The sequence below is a fragment of the Cavia porcellus genome, unplaced genomic scaffold (assembly GCF_034190915.1).
Source record: "Cavia porcellus strain 051 isolate PalLab524CR breed Dunkin Hartley unplaced genomic scaffold, mCavPor4.1 scaffold_3, whole genome shotgun sequence".
NCBI lineage: Eukaryota > Metazoa > Chordata > Mammalia > Rodentia > Caviidae > Cavia > Cavia porcellus.
The window spans coordinates 39,141,333-39,154,280 of NW_026947486.1; the positions used below are offsets into that span (position 1 = coordinate 39,141,333).

General features: G+C 34.6%; 1 protein-coding gene across 7 annotated transcripts in view; it reads right to left on the minus strand.

Annotated features, from left to right (window-relative positions):
* The window catches only part of Hdac8 (histone deacetylase 8), a 265,800-nt gene that overhangs the window by 110,097 nt on the left and 142,755 nt on the right, over positions 1 to 12,948 (minus strand). Inside the window, exon 11 of one of the 7 annotated variants that reach the window (XM_063246093.1) lies at positions 1 to 12,948. This exon is cut by the window's left edge and continues 46,876 nt beyond it; it is cut by the window's right edge and continues 28,982 nt beyond it. The exons of the other annotated variants lie outside the window; for them this stretch is intronic. The gene's annotated coding sequence lies outside the window, so the exon portion shown is untranslated. 7 annotated transcript variants of the gene reach the window in all.

Consider the following 12,948-nt stretch of genomic DNA (forward strand, 5'->3'; position numbering starts at 1 on the left):
ATGAGTTTGAGGCCAGCCTGGGCTACGAAGTGAGTTCAAGGTCCACCTGAACTGCATAGTGAAACCCTGTTTCAAAACAAAGTTAAAACATAAAAAATAAAAATGAAAGCTGGGTGTAGAGGCACACACCTGTAATCCCAGCATTTGGGAGGCTGAGGCAGAATTGTCGCATGTTCATGGACAATGTAGGCTACATAGTGAGTTCAAGGCCAGCCTAAAATACATATTGAGGCCCTGTCTCAAAAAACAGAAACAAAACCAAACAAACAAAAATGAGCTGGGGAATGTAGCATAGTGTGAAGGCCTGGATTTAATCTCACTATTGCCAAAAAAAAGTTGATGTGTTTTCATTTTAATTTAGTGTAATGTATTTTAAAAATTTCCTTGATATTTTCTCTTTGACACATAAATTATTTAGAAATATATTCTTTCAATCCATGGTACAAAAAAAAAAGAAGTGTTCTAACAGTGAACTACATCTAAAAATATATTCTTTAGATTCTAAGTGTTTAAACATATTTCATCTTTCTTTTATTGATTTCCTATATAATTCCAATTTGATTTTTTTCTTATAAATTTGATGATCTTTGTTTGATCATACATGATATGCCCCATCTTTATTTTTGATTATTTTATATTATTGCCATACAATGCATAAACTATAAAATATGCCACTGAAAGTGTTTTTTTTGGTCTGAGACAGGGTTTCACTATGCAGTTCAGGCTATCCTTGAGCTTACTTTGTAGCCCAGGCTGGTCTCGAACTTGCAACAATCCTCCTGCCTCAGCCTCCTAAGTGCTGGGATTATAGGAGTGTGCCACCATGCCTAGCTTTTTTTTATGTCAGACTGACCTTGAATTCACTCTGTAGTCCAGGCTGGCCTCAATCTCACAGTGATCCTCTTGCCTCAGCCTTCCTAGTGCCGGGATTACAACTATGTGCCACTATACCAGACCTGTTACTGTAACTTTTTAAAGTGTAAACTCACTGACATTCATTTCAAGACTGCAACTGTCACAACTGTTTAAAAATTTCCATCAAATTAAACAGAAATTCTGTACCTATGAAATAGTAATTCCAGCCTTCCTGTCTCTCATTTCCTGATAACCTTTAGGCTACTGTCTGTCCCTATGAATTTGCCTTTTGGAGACAGTTTATTTAAGTGAAATTATGTTACTTATACTTTTGTGCCGGGCTTATTTTACTTAACCTAATGTTTTCAAGGTTCAGTTATGTTGTAGTTTGTGTAAAAATCTCATCCCTTTTAATATCTGAATAGTATTTCATTGTATGGCTATACCACATTTTCTTTATCCATTCCTCTGTTGATAGGTATTTGGGCTGTTTCCAGCTTTTGGCTAATGAGAATATTGTTCTATGAACACTGGCAAACAAGTATTGGACTCTCTGTTTTTACTGCTTTAAGGTATATGGCTAGAAGTGGAATTTCTGGGTCATATCATATTAAATATTTAAAACTTTGAAGAACTGCCAAACTGTTTCCACAGTGAATGTGCAATTTTATATTTAAAGCAGCAGTGTATAAGGGTTCCAATTTCTCCACATCCTTGCTATGCTTGCTATTTTCTACATTTTTGGTTATAGCTATACTAATAGGATGTGGTATCTCATTGTGGTTTTGAGTTATATTTCCCTAAAAGCAAATATGTTCAGCATCTTTTCTTGTCTATTTAATTCCTTAGTAAACTTTTAAAATTAGTTGCTTATCTTTTTGAGTTGTAGGAGTTCTTTATAGATTACAGATATTTAAATCCTTATCAAATGATTTGAAAATATTTTTATCCATTTGTTAGATTGTCTTTTCACTTTGTTGACAATGTCTTTTGCAGCACAAAAGGTTTTGATTTTGATGAAGTCCAATTTATCTAATTTTTCTTTCATTGTTTGTGCTTCTGGTGTCATATCTAAGAATCCATTGACAAATCCAAGGCCAAAAGGATTTATGTTTCATGTTTTCTTCTAAGATCTTTATGGCGTTAGCTATTATAAGATTAAGGATCCATTTTCACTTAGATGAGATACTTGTTAAATTACTTGAAAGAACTTGAGAAGGACTGGCACTAATTCTTCTCTAAATGTTTAGTAGAATTCACCATTGAATTCTGGTCCTGAGCTTCTCTTTGCTGAAAAATTTGATTGCTGATTGATATGTTTACTTGTTACCGTTCCCTTGAATTTTTGTGTTTCTTTCGAGTCATTTAGATAATTTGTTTCTATGTCTCACTTGTTAATTTATAACTGCTAATAGCATGCTCTGATAACCCATTTTTGTAAGGGCAGTAGTAATATCCCCACTTTAATTTCTGATTCTAGTTATTTGTGTCTTTATTTTTTGTCAGTCTACCTAAAAGTGTGCCCATTTTGTGAATTTTTTCAAAGAAATAACTTACAGTTTCATTGATTCTCTTATTGTTTTTCTAGTCTCTATTTAATTTACCTCCATCTTCAAACTTATTACTTTTTTCCTTGTGTGAGGTTTGGATTTAGTTTTCTTCTTAAAATATAAAGGGAGACTATTGATTATAGTTCTTCTTTTTAATGTAGACATTCACAGGTATAAATTCTCCTTTGAGCATGATTTTTGCTGTATCTCATAAGTTTAACCATGTTTCAATTTTCATTCATCTTGAAGTATTTTCTAATTTCTTTGATGATCTTGGTGATTTGTTTTCTGACTTACTTGTTAAGAGTGAATTGTTTAATTTCAATATATTAGTGAACTTTCCACTTTTCCTTCTATAACTGATTTCTTTAGCTGTACTCCATTTGGACCAGAGACAATAGTTTTTGTGGTTTTATGATTGTAATATTTCTTCCCTTCACCTCCTTTTTGTTGTGCTGGGAATCAAACCCAGGGCCTCGCATGCTAGCCAAAGGTTTGATCATTGAGCTTTACCTCCTGTCTTTCAATATTTTATTTTTATTTTATTTTATTTGGTACCGAGAATTGAACTCACAACCTCACGCGTGCCAGGCAGGTACCTACACCACTGAGCTAAATCCCCAGCCCCATCAATCTTTTAAAATTTACTAACAAGATTTGTTTTGGTCTAATATGTGGTCTATCCTGGGAAATGTTCCATATGTACTTGAGAATATTGTATAATCTGCTGTTCAAAGTATAATATTCTATGCATGTCTGTTAGGTATAGTTGATTTATACTACTCAAGCTCTTTACTTGCTTACTATTCTTCTGTTTAATTGATTTATCTATTTTTGAAATAGTAGAGTGATATTTCCAACTATTATTATAGAACTATTTCTTCAATTCTGCCATTGTTTTATATATTTTGAGGCTCTGTTACTTGGTACATATGTTTATAATTATCTTCTCAATGAATTGGTCATTTTATCAGTATATAATGTCTTTGTCTTTTATAACTCTGTGTTACACAAGTTCTACCTTGTATAACATTAGTAAGTCACTCCAACTTTTTGGTTATCATTTGCATGGACTATTTTATTCCTACCCTTTTATTTTCAACTTAATTGACTCTTTGGATCTAAAGTGAGACCCCAGTAAAAAAAGATAGAGTTATATCACTTTTTAAAAAAATTTATTTTGTCATTTTTTGCCTTTTGATTGGAGACATCATTTATATTTAATTTGTTTGTTGATAAGGAAGGATTTCTGTCATTTTTGTTTTCTCTTTATTTCTCTAATATTGTTTTAAATAGTTAATTATTTCTCGTGAATTATTTTGGCTCTTTACACATTTCTATTTGTACAATTTTAAACATGTCTTTATAGGTACTATGCAGATTAAATTTAACATTCTAATTATATTAAAGTTTGAAATGATAGCAAAGGGTAAATAAAGAACAAAATGGAGAATAGCTACAATACCATATAAAATAAAGTTCTTATTCACTTCCATTTCCTTCTTTATATTGTTGCTATAACAAATTACATATTTATACATTGTGTGCTAATAACAGATTTAAAATTATTTTTATGTACTTCTTTTTAACTTTGTAAGAAATAGTGAAGTCACAAGCCAAAAACATAATAAAACTTGCTTTTTTTTGATCTAACTATTCTCCTTCTAGGTATCTTCCCAAAAGAGTTAAAACATAATACCTAAGTGTTATATGCAAATCCATGTTTGTAGCAGCACAATTTATAATAGCTAAATTTTGGGAATAGCTTGTATGCACATCAATGGATGAATGGATAAAGAAAATGTGGTTTTTATATACAATGGAGCACTACTCTTCCATAAGAAGGATAAACTTGAGACATTTTTTAGGTAAATGGATGTACCTCAAGACCATAATTTTAAGTGAAATACGTGAGATACACAAATTTAAATATTGCATTGGTTCTTTTGTGTGAGAAACTCAAAGGATAAATAAGGAACAAAATGGAGGATAGCTATTGGGAAGTAGGAAGAACATGTTTAACTAGGAAGCGGAACAAGGGAGGGACAAAGAGGAAGGGAAGGAAAGGAAAGGAATTAAAAAAGAGAATGGAAGAAAAAATAAAAACAAAGCTTTTGTAAACGTGGAGGGGAAGTAGGGTGGAAGGGAAGGGAGAGGGATGGGAAAAAAGAATCACATACATCACGTACAGGTACAAATTCCCTGTGATAAATGTGATCATTATGTATGGCAAACATGTACCAATAAAGAAAATATCATGCTTTTTATATTTCTCCATATTGTTTTCTTTAGAGGTTTTTTTTTTGGGGGGGGTACTAGGGATTAAACCCAAGGCTGTGTGCATATTAGGCAAGTCTTCTCACATTGAGCTACATTCTCCAGCCTTTTTATTTTGAGACAGAGTCTATTAAGTTGCCCAGCTGCCCTTGAGCTTGTGATCCTTCTGCCTCAGCCTCCCAAGTAGCTGGCATTTTACGTGTGTGCCATCACAGCTAGATAGAGATTTTTACTTCTTCATACAGTTTCAAATGACTGTCTAGTGTGTTTTCATGTCAACTTGAAGGACTCCTTTCAGTATTTCTTCTAGGGCAGGCCTGGTGGTAACAGATACCCTCAACTTTCTTTTTCTTTCTGGGAATGCTTCATTCAATTTTCAAGAATAATTGTGGATATAGCATTTTTGCTTGATAGGTTTTTCTTTCAGCACTTTGAATATGTCATCTCACTGCCTTGTAGCATCCATGGTTTCTCATGAGAAACCAGCTGTTAATCTTGTTGATAAGCCCTTGTATGTTATGAATTGCTTCTTTCTTGCTGCTTTCATGATTGTTTCTTTGTCTTTAGCTATTAATAGTCTGATTATAATATGTCTTGGCATTGATGCCTTATAGTGTTTTTAAGCAGTACCTCACAGTTCTCTGGCCTGGATGAGTTTACAATTATTTTATCTTCTCAGTGAATTGGTTCTTTTATCAGTATACAATGTCTTTGTCTTTTGTAACAGTTTAAGTTTAGATATAACAGGAATGAGTGCCTGAGATCTGCCATTTACATAGCTCTGACAAGCTAGACCAGAGCAATATGATAACTTTTTAATCTATTTTTATGTTTATCAGTACATGTTTGCAGCACTTAATAATTATTCATTGTGGGGAGTTGGTACATGCACACATCTTAAGTCTTTTTATGTCCCCTCTCTATCCTCTCTATAGAATAAGTTTTCAGTAGTCTGGTAAGTCCCTCTGGAACTATAGGCCAGAGTCCCACACTAGGAACACCGGCTGCTCTCTTTAACATCATTGGAAGGCAGAATAGGTATAGGACAGGGGCAAGTAGAGAATGCCACAATACTGCCCAGTCATTTAAAAAGATTAGACATCTTTTTATTCCTACCCTGAGCTGTTTTCTTCTTTTAATACTTAATCCTAGCAGGCATTACATAGGCCAGGATCATATGATGCAAATTTAGATCTGACCCTGAACTTTTATTAATTTAACTTGTTTTTTGATCAAAGAAGTAGTTTAATAAAATGCACAGAGTTTACAAAGTGAAAGAATAACCAAGACTTAAAATGACACACACTAGTTCTCTACCTTACCCCTTCCGGGTTCCAATTTCCACTTTCCAGAAAAAGCCATATTCCAGTATTTTTGCTGCTGCTTATAGAATTTCCCTCAATATGTCTGAATAATGTAATAAAGATTTTAGTTTTTTTTCCTTTTTTTGTAGTGGGAATTAAACTTACTGCCTTGCTCTTGCCAGGCAGATGCTATACCACTAAGCTATATCCCTGGTCCCTAGTTTTCGATTTTTAATATGCTCTAGCAACTTCCTCTCATGGAAGCTTAGGATTCAGTGTTCCCACAATCTTTCACATCTAGTTCCTGCATAGCTCACCTTGTCTTATTCTTCCGATTAAATTATCCTATAGTATTTGGTTAAATTTATATTAAATGATGATAACAACAAATACTGTTCACAGGTGAGCCATGTATTATATTATGACAACTTTTTCTTCATTGGACAATTGTGTGCTACAATGACTGATGCACCTTGGAAATGTTGCATAGCTTTCTGTGCACTTACCAGTACCTCCTACCATATTCCTTGATGGGACTGTAATAGTTCTGTCGGTATTAATCATGTGAGGCAACCTGTGACTTCCAGCTTTGCCTTAGAGACTCCCCCTGGAGCCTTCTGATCTGGACTATCTACTTCTGGACCTACTGCAGTGCTGTATTGGGAGTATTCTCTTCACAATCACCTTAACAAATCTGCTGCTCTCATCTGCACTGGGTCCTCTGTTTTCTATATCTTTGGCTTTCCTAGCTTATTATGTTCATTTTGGGGGACACGTACTCCCAAATTTCCTTTCTTTGCAAGTCTGAAAATGTCTGTCTCTCTTCCTCCTCCTTTACTTCTTCTTTCTCCTTTTTTTTGAGATGGGGGATCTTACTATATTGCCCAACATGGCCTTGAACTACTGTGTCCAAGGTGCCCTTCTGCTTCGGCCTCCTATGCAGCTGGGCCTAAAAGGTACACCAGTATGCCTGGCTTGAAAATATCTGTCTTCTATCTTTAAAATTGATTAGTAGTAGGACTCGATATATAATTCAAAATTCAAAATCATTTTTCCTTTAGAATGTTAAAGGAACTATTTTAGTGTCTTCAATATTTCAATACTGTCATGAAATAGGGAGAGAATGTTCAAATGGGAAGAGGAACTAAGGAGGGAAGAGGGGGAAAGCAACAAATGGAAAAGAAAAGGAAAACAAGAAAAGAAGGAAAAATGGAAACAAAGTTTTTATAAATAGGGAAGGGAAGGGGGTTGAAGGGAGGATAGGGAAACAGAAACAAGACACAAGATATGTGTATAGGTACAAATTCTCTATGATGAATGTAATCATTATGTATAACTAAAATGTATCAATAAACTTTATTTAAAAAGCTTTCAATACTGTTAGTGAGAAGTCCAATGTCATTCTGATTTCTAAAGCTTTCTATGTGACCTGTATCAAAGTCTTGTGATCATATAGCTTAAGATTTTTTTTTCTTCACAGGCCCTATCTGTGTGGCAAGTTGTATTCTCAGGTTTTGAGATTTTCTTTTTTTATTTTTTTCTCTTTTTCAGGAATTCTTTTTGTTGTTGTTTTTGTTTTTTTGAGACAAGGTTTCATTCTGTAGTCCAAGCTGACCTTGAACTCACTGTGGTAGCCCAGGCTAGCCCCGAACTCATGGCGGTCTTCTGCCTCAGCCTCCTGAGTGCTGAGATTACAGGTATGCGCCACAATATTCGGCTCATTTTTAGGAATTCTTATGGCTACTGAACCTCATAGGTTTGTTCTGTTTCTCACCTTTTTTTTTCTTTCTTTTCTCATCACCCTACCTTTAAATTCTATTTAATTAGAGATTTCTAAAACATATCTCCCAACTCCTTTTTAATTAAAAAAAACCCACTGTAACCAATTTTAAGCATATGCAGTAGTTCAGGGGTATCAAATACATTCACAACTCTGAAAAGCTATCACTGCTCACTATTTCCAGAGTGTTTTCATCATCTCAAACAGAAATTCTGTACCTATCAAGAACTAAATCTTGGGCCTAGGGATATGGCTCAGCGACACAGTGACTCTTTGGCAAATGCAAGGTCCTGAGTTCAATTTCTGGCACCCAAAGACAAAACAAAACAAACAAGAACCCCTAAATCTCCAATCCTTCTTTTTCTCAGCTATTGGTAATCTATAATTTTTTGTTTCCATAAATTTTCCTATTGGAGATAGTTCACACAGGTGGAATCAAACAATATTTGCCCTTTTGCATCTAGCTTATTTCAGTTGGCATAGTGTTTTAAAGGTTCATCTCTGTGTAGCATATATCAAGTGCATTTACTTTAAGGCTGAACAATACTTCATTGTATGACTACCACAAATTTTGTTAATCCATTTATTTGTCAATGGGCATTTGGGTATTGTTCACCTTTTGACTATTTTGAGTAACACTGTAATGAACATTGGTACATCACTTTCAAGTACATATCTAGGAGTGGAAATGCTGGATCATAAAACAGTTCTATGTTTAACTTTTTTGGTGTGATGGATTGAATCCAAGGTCTTTGCACTGAGCAGCCATAATCTTTTTATTTATTTATTTTTTGAGCCAAGGTCTCAATAAGTCACTAAATTACCCAGGCTAAGCTCAAACTTGCAATCTTCCTGCGTCATTCTCCCAGAGTGCTGGAGTTACAAATATGCACCACCATGCCTGACTTATGTTTAACTTTTTGGGAAACTGCCAAGCTGTTTTCCACAGCAGCTGTACCATTTAAAAAGCATAGAATCCTAATTTATGTACATAAGCACCAGTACTTGTTATTTTCCTCTTTTAAAAGACAGTAGACATCATAGTGGGCACAAAGTGGTATTTTACTGTGGTTTCTACACGTTTCTACCCTGACTTTTTCTTGACTTGGAATTCATTAAGTTACTGTAAACCTCTGGTTGTTTTCCAGAGTTCTTAGTAATTGTTTCTGACTGTTTATGTTTATTTTTCTATATTTCTCTGTAGTGACATGACCTTGGAGTTGCCTTCTCACCCATTTTCTGATACTGTTTACCTTTATGTTCCATGGACACTTGAAACAAATGTGGATTCTTGCTATAGGGTAGAATACTCTGTAATTGTTAGTTTGACTTTCTTGGCTAATAGTTGTGGTATCCTTCATGTTTCTTAATTTTTTAAATGTTCTAATTCACAATAGAACAGTTAAAATAACTTCTTCCTAAAGAGTATCTGAACTGAAGATATCTCTGGGAAGAATGTAAGCAGGAGTTCTCATGGTTTTCTTAGTCTGACATCTTTTAATCCTCGAATCACCTCTTTGCTTCATCTCTCACCATCCCCACTGATGTTCTACAGACATAGTAAAACTATTTATAGTTCCACAAATCTCTGTATTATTTTACTCATCTGTGTCTTTGTGTATGCAATCCCAGTTTTGAAATACCCTTTACTTTGCATACTTTTACAGATTCGCCTTAAGGATTACCCCTTTTGAAAAGCTTTTCCTGATTGCCTAAGGCAAAATAAGTTTACCTTTTTTGATGGCTGATTTACCCTGAAACTCATCATACACCTTCACAGCTCCTCACTGAACAGACAACATTCAAGGTCCTGGGAGGGGGCTACTATTTATTTTTTTTAAAAAAAGATTAAAACATAATTATCCAAGTAAAATACTTAATTAAGCACATTTGATCGAGATTGCTGTGTTCCAGCTGGGTTTCCTCTGGACTTCTGCTTTGTGTTAGGCATCACTGGAGTGACAAAAAGGAAGGTGAATTGAGAATACATTTAGTTTGTGTTTAGTGGGACATGTGGTTTTTAGTCACTTATTTTGAATAATTAATTTAATGCTGATGGTATAGGAATGGCTTCAATTATGTTCCCATAACCCAATGTCCTTTGTTGGGGGATGGTATGACACGAATGTGCCCTATAGTACTTGGTCTTAGACAATGGATAGTAGAAAAGAGACAATTTAAATGTACAAAGTTCAGTGTTAGTCTGTGTAAAATTATTCCACAAGTGGAGAATTTGCCTTTGAGTGATGTCTAATTAAAATGAAAGTTTTGTCTTAAAAATACTGTATGGTCAGCTGGGTATGATAGTGCACATCTGTAATCCTAAAAGTTTGAGAGGGTGGGGCAGGAAAATCATGAGTTTGAGCCAAACCTGGACAACTACAAGTAATTTAGTGAAACCTTACCTCAAATAAATAAATAAAGCTGGGGATATATCTTAGTACAAAGGTCCTGGGTTTAATTCTCAGTACTACAAAAAATTCTGTATATATATGATATATACACATACATATGTATACACACATTTACATATACTCAATAATGTAGCATGAATAATTATTTATGAATCATACTTTTTTCATTTTTTAATGAAATATAAAATAGTATTTATTGTAATTCTTGTTTTGAGGGGCCCAAATCACCTAGCAATGAGACAGTGAGTACAGCTGTATATACAGTTATGTTTTATGCAGCTCATCTGTTATAGATTGAATTCTGCAGCCCCCAAATTCATGTGTTGCAGCTCTAACCCACAATGTGACTGTTTTAGATATAGTGTTTGGGAAGCACTTCAGTATAAATGAGGTCATAATGATAGGATCCTAATCCAATAGGACTGGAGGCATTATAAGAAGAGGAAGAAAACAAGAGAAGGGTGTCTGCTATCATCACTCCTGTTCAATACACTTCTTGAAAGATTAGCCAGAGCAATTACAAAGAGAAACAAATAAAAGGGATGTGGATAGGAAAGGAAGAAGTTAAATTACTATTATTTGATCCTGTACGTAGAAGAACCTAAAACCGCCACAAAAGACTGCTATAATTAGTAACCAAATTTAGTAGTATAGCAGGATACAAAGTCAACACTCAAATATCGGTGTACACCAATAACAAATTCACCAAGAGAGAAATTAGGGAAACAACACCTTTTACAATAGCATAAACAAAAATGAAATACTTAGGAATTAACTTAGCCAAGAAAGTTAAAGACCTCTACAGTGAAAACTACAGTACTCTTAAAAAGAGATTAAAAAGCACATCAGAAAATGGAAAGATATCCCCTGTTCCTGGATAGGTAGAATCAGTATACTCAAAACGGCTATACTTACAAAAATTTTATATAGATTTAATGCAATCTCAATCAAAATATCAATAGCATTCCTCACAGAACCAGAGAAGGCAATCGTAATATTCATATGGAACAAAAGAGACCTAGAATAGCAAAAGTAATTCTGAACAACAAGGGAGATGTTATGGTTCGTGTCTAGATGTCCCCCCATTCCCACAAAGCATCACACATAATCAGATGGGGCTTTTTCAGAGGCAGCTGAGTTTATGATTGATTCATAGTCAATGTTAGGATTAAGTGTGCTGGGAATTAGGGTGGATGATTGCTGGATTAGCCCACTGATTGGATTGGCACCTCCCTAATTCCAGCAGTCTAGATAAGATAAAGAAGGCAGAAAGAGGCTTGTATCACCCCCTCACTCCCTGTTTTGTCTTGTGCTTTTTGGTACCTTCCATTGCCAAGAGAGGTTGCTCCTCTGCCATACCACCCTGCCTTAAAGCCAGTTGATTATGGACTGAAACCTCTACAAACTGTGAGGTAAATAAACCTTTCTTCCTTTAACCTTAGGTGTTGGGGATTTTGTTTCAGCAACAAGATAAGAGAAACTAAGACAGGAGATGTCACAATTCTGGACTTCAAGTTATACTACAAAGCTACAGTAGTAAAAACAGGATATGTATTGGTTTAAAAAAAAGTCCTAGACTTATGGATCAGTGGAACAGGATAGAAGACACAGAAACAACTCCAGATACATTGAGCTACCCGATCTTTGAAAAAGGGTCAAAAACTTACATAGGAGGAAAGATAGTCTTTTTAACAAATGGCACTGGGATAATTGGCTATCTACAAGCCAAAGATTTAACCTAGACCCATCTCTCTCACTAATAAAATCAAAACTGATCAAATATTTAAACATTAAAGCTGGAATAATCTACCAGAATAAAAAATAGGCAAAACTCTTGAAGATATAGGTATAGGTAAAGACTTTGTGAACAGAACCCTGGTTGTATAAGAAATAATACCAAGAATCAACAAAATGGATCACAACAAACTAAAAAATTCCTGCTCAAAAAAAAATTCCTGCTCTTCAAAAGAAACCATCAAGAGAGTGAAGACACAACCTAGAGAATGGTAAAAAAGGTTTTGCCAGTTACTCCTTAGACAAAGTACTAACATCTAGAATATCTAAGGACTCAAAAAATCATATCCCTCCCAGCTTTAAAGACCCAATAAAAAATGAGCATCTGAAATGAATAGACACTTCTCAGATGAAGAATAATGGTCAATACATTTGGTCAATGGTCAAGACAAATGATCAATACATACATAAAAATTGTTCAACATTTCTAGCCATTTAAGAGATGCAAATGGAAACAACACTGAGATTCCATCTCACTCCAGGAAAAATGGCTGTTAGCAAGAAATGAGTCAATAACAAATGCTATACAGGCTGTGAGGGGGAAAAGGTACCCTTTAACTCTATTGGTGGGAATGGAAACTAGTAAAACCACTTTGGCAATTAATATGAAGCATCCTTAGACTAAACCTAGAAATTTCATTGTTGTAAGTATTCCCCTTCTAGGTATCTCCCTGAGTTAAAAACCTTGTATTATGATACATACATTATCATAATTATATCAGCACACTTCAGAATAGGCTAGATTGTGGCCTATATATCCATCAACAAGTGAATGGAGTCAAGGATACAGCTCAGTGGCTCACAAGCATGAGGTCCTGAGTTTGACTCCTAACATCCCCCAAAACAAAAAACAAATGAAAAAATCAAGTGAATGAATAAAGAAAATATAGTATTTATACACAATGGAGCACTACTCCATAATAAAGAAGGATAAAGTTGAGTCATTCATAGGAAAATGAATGCACCTTGAGACC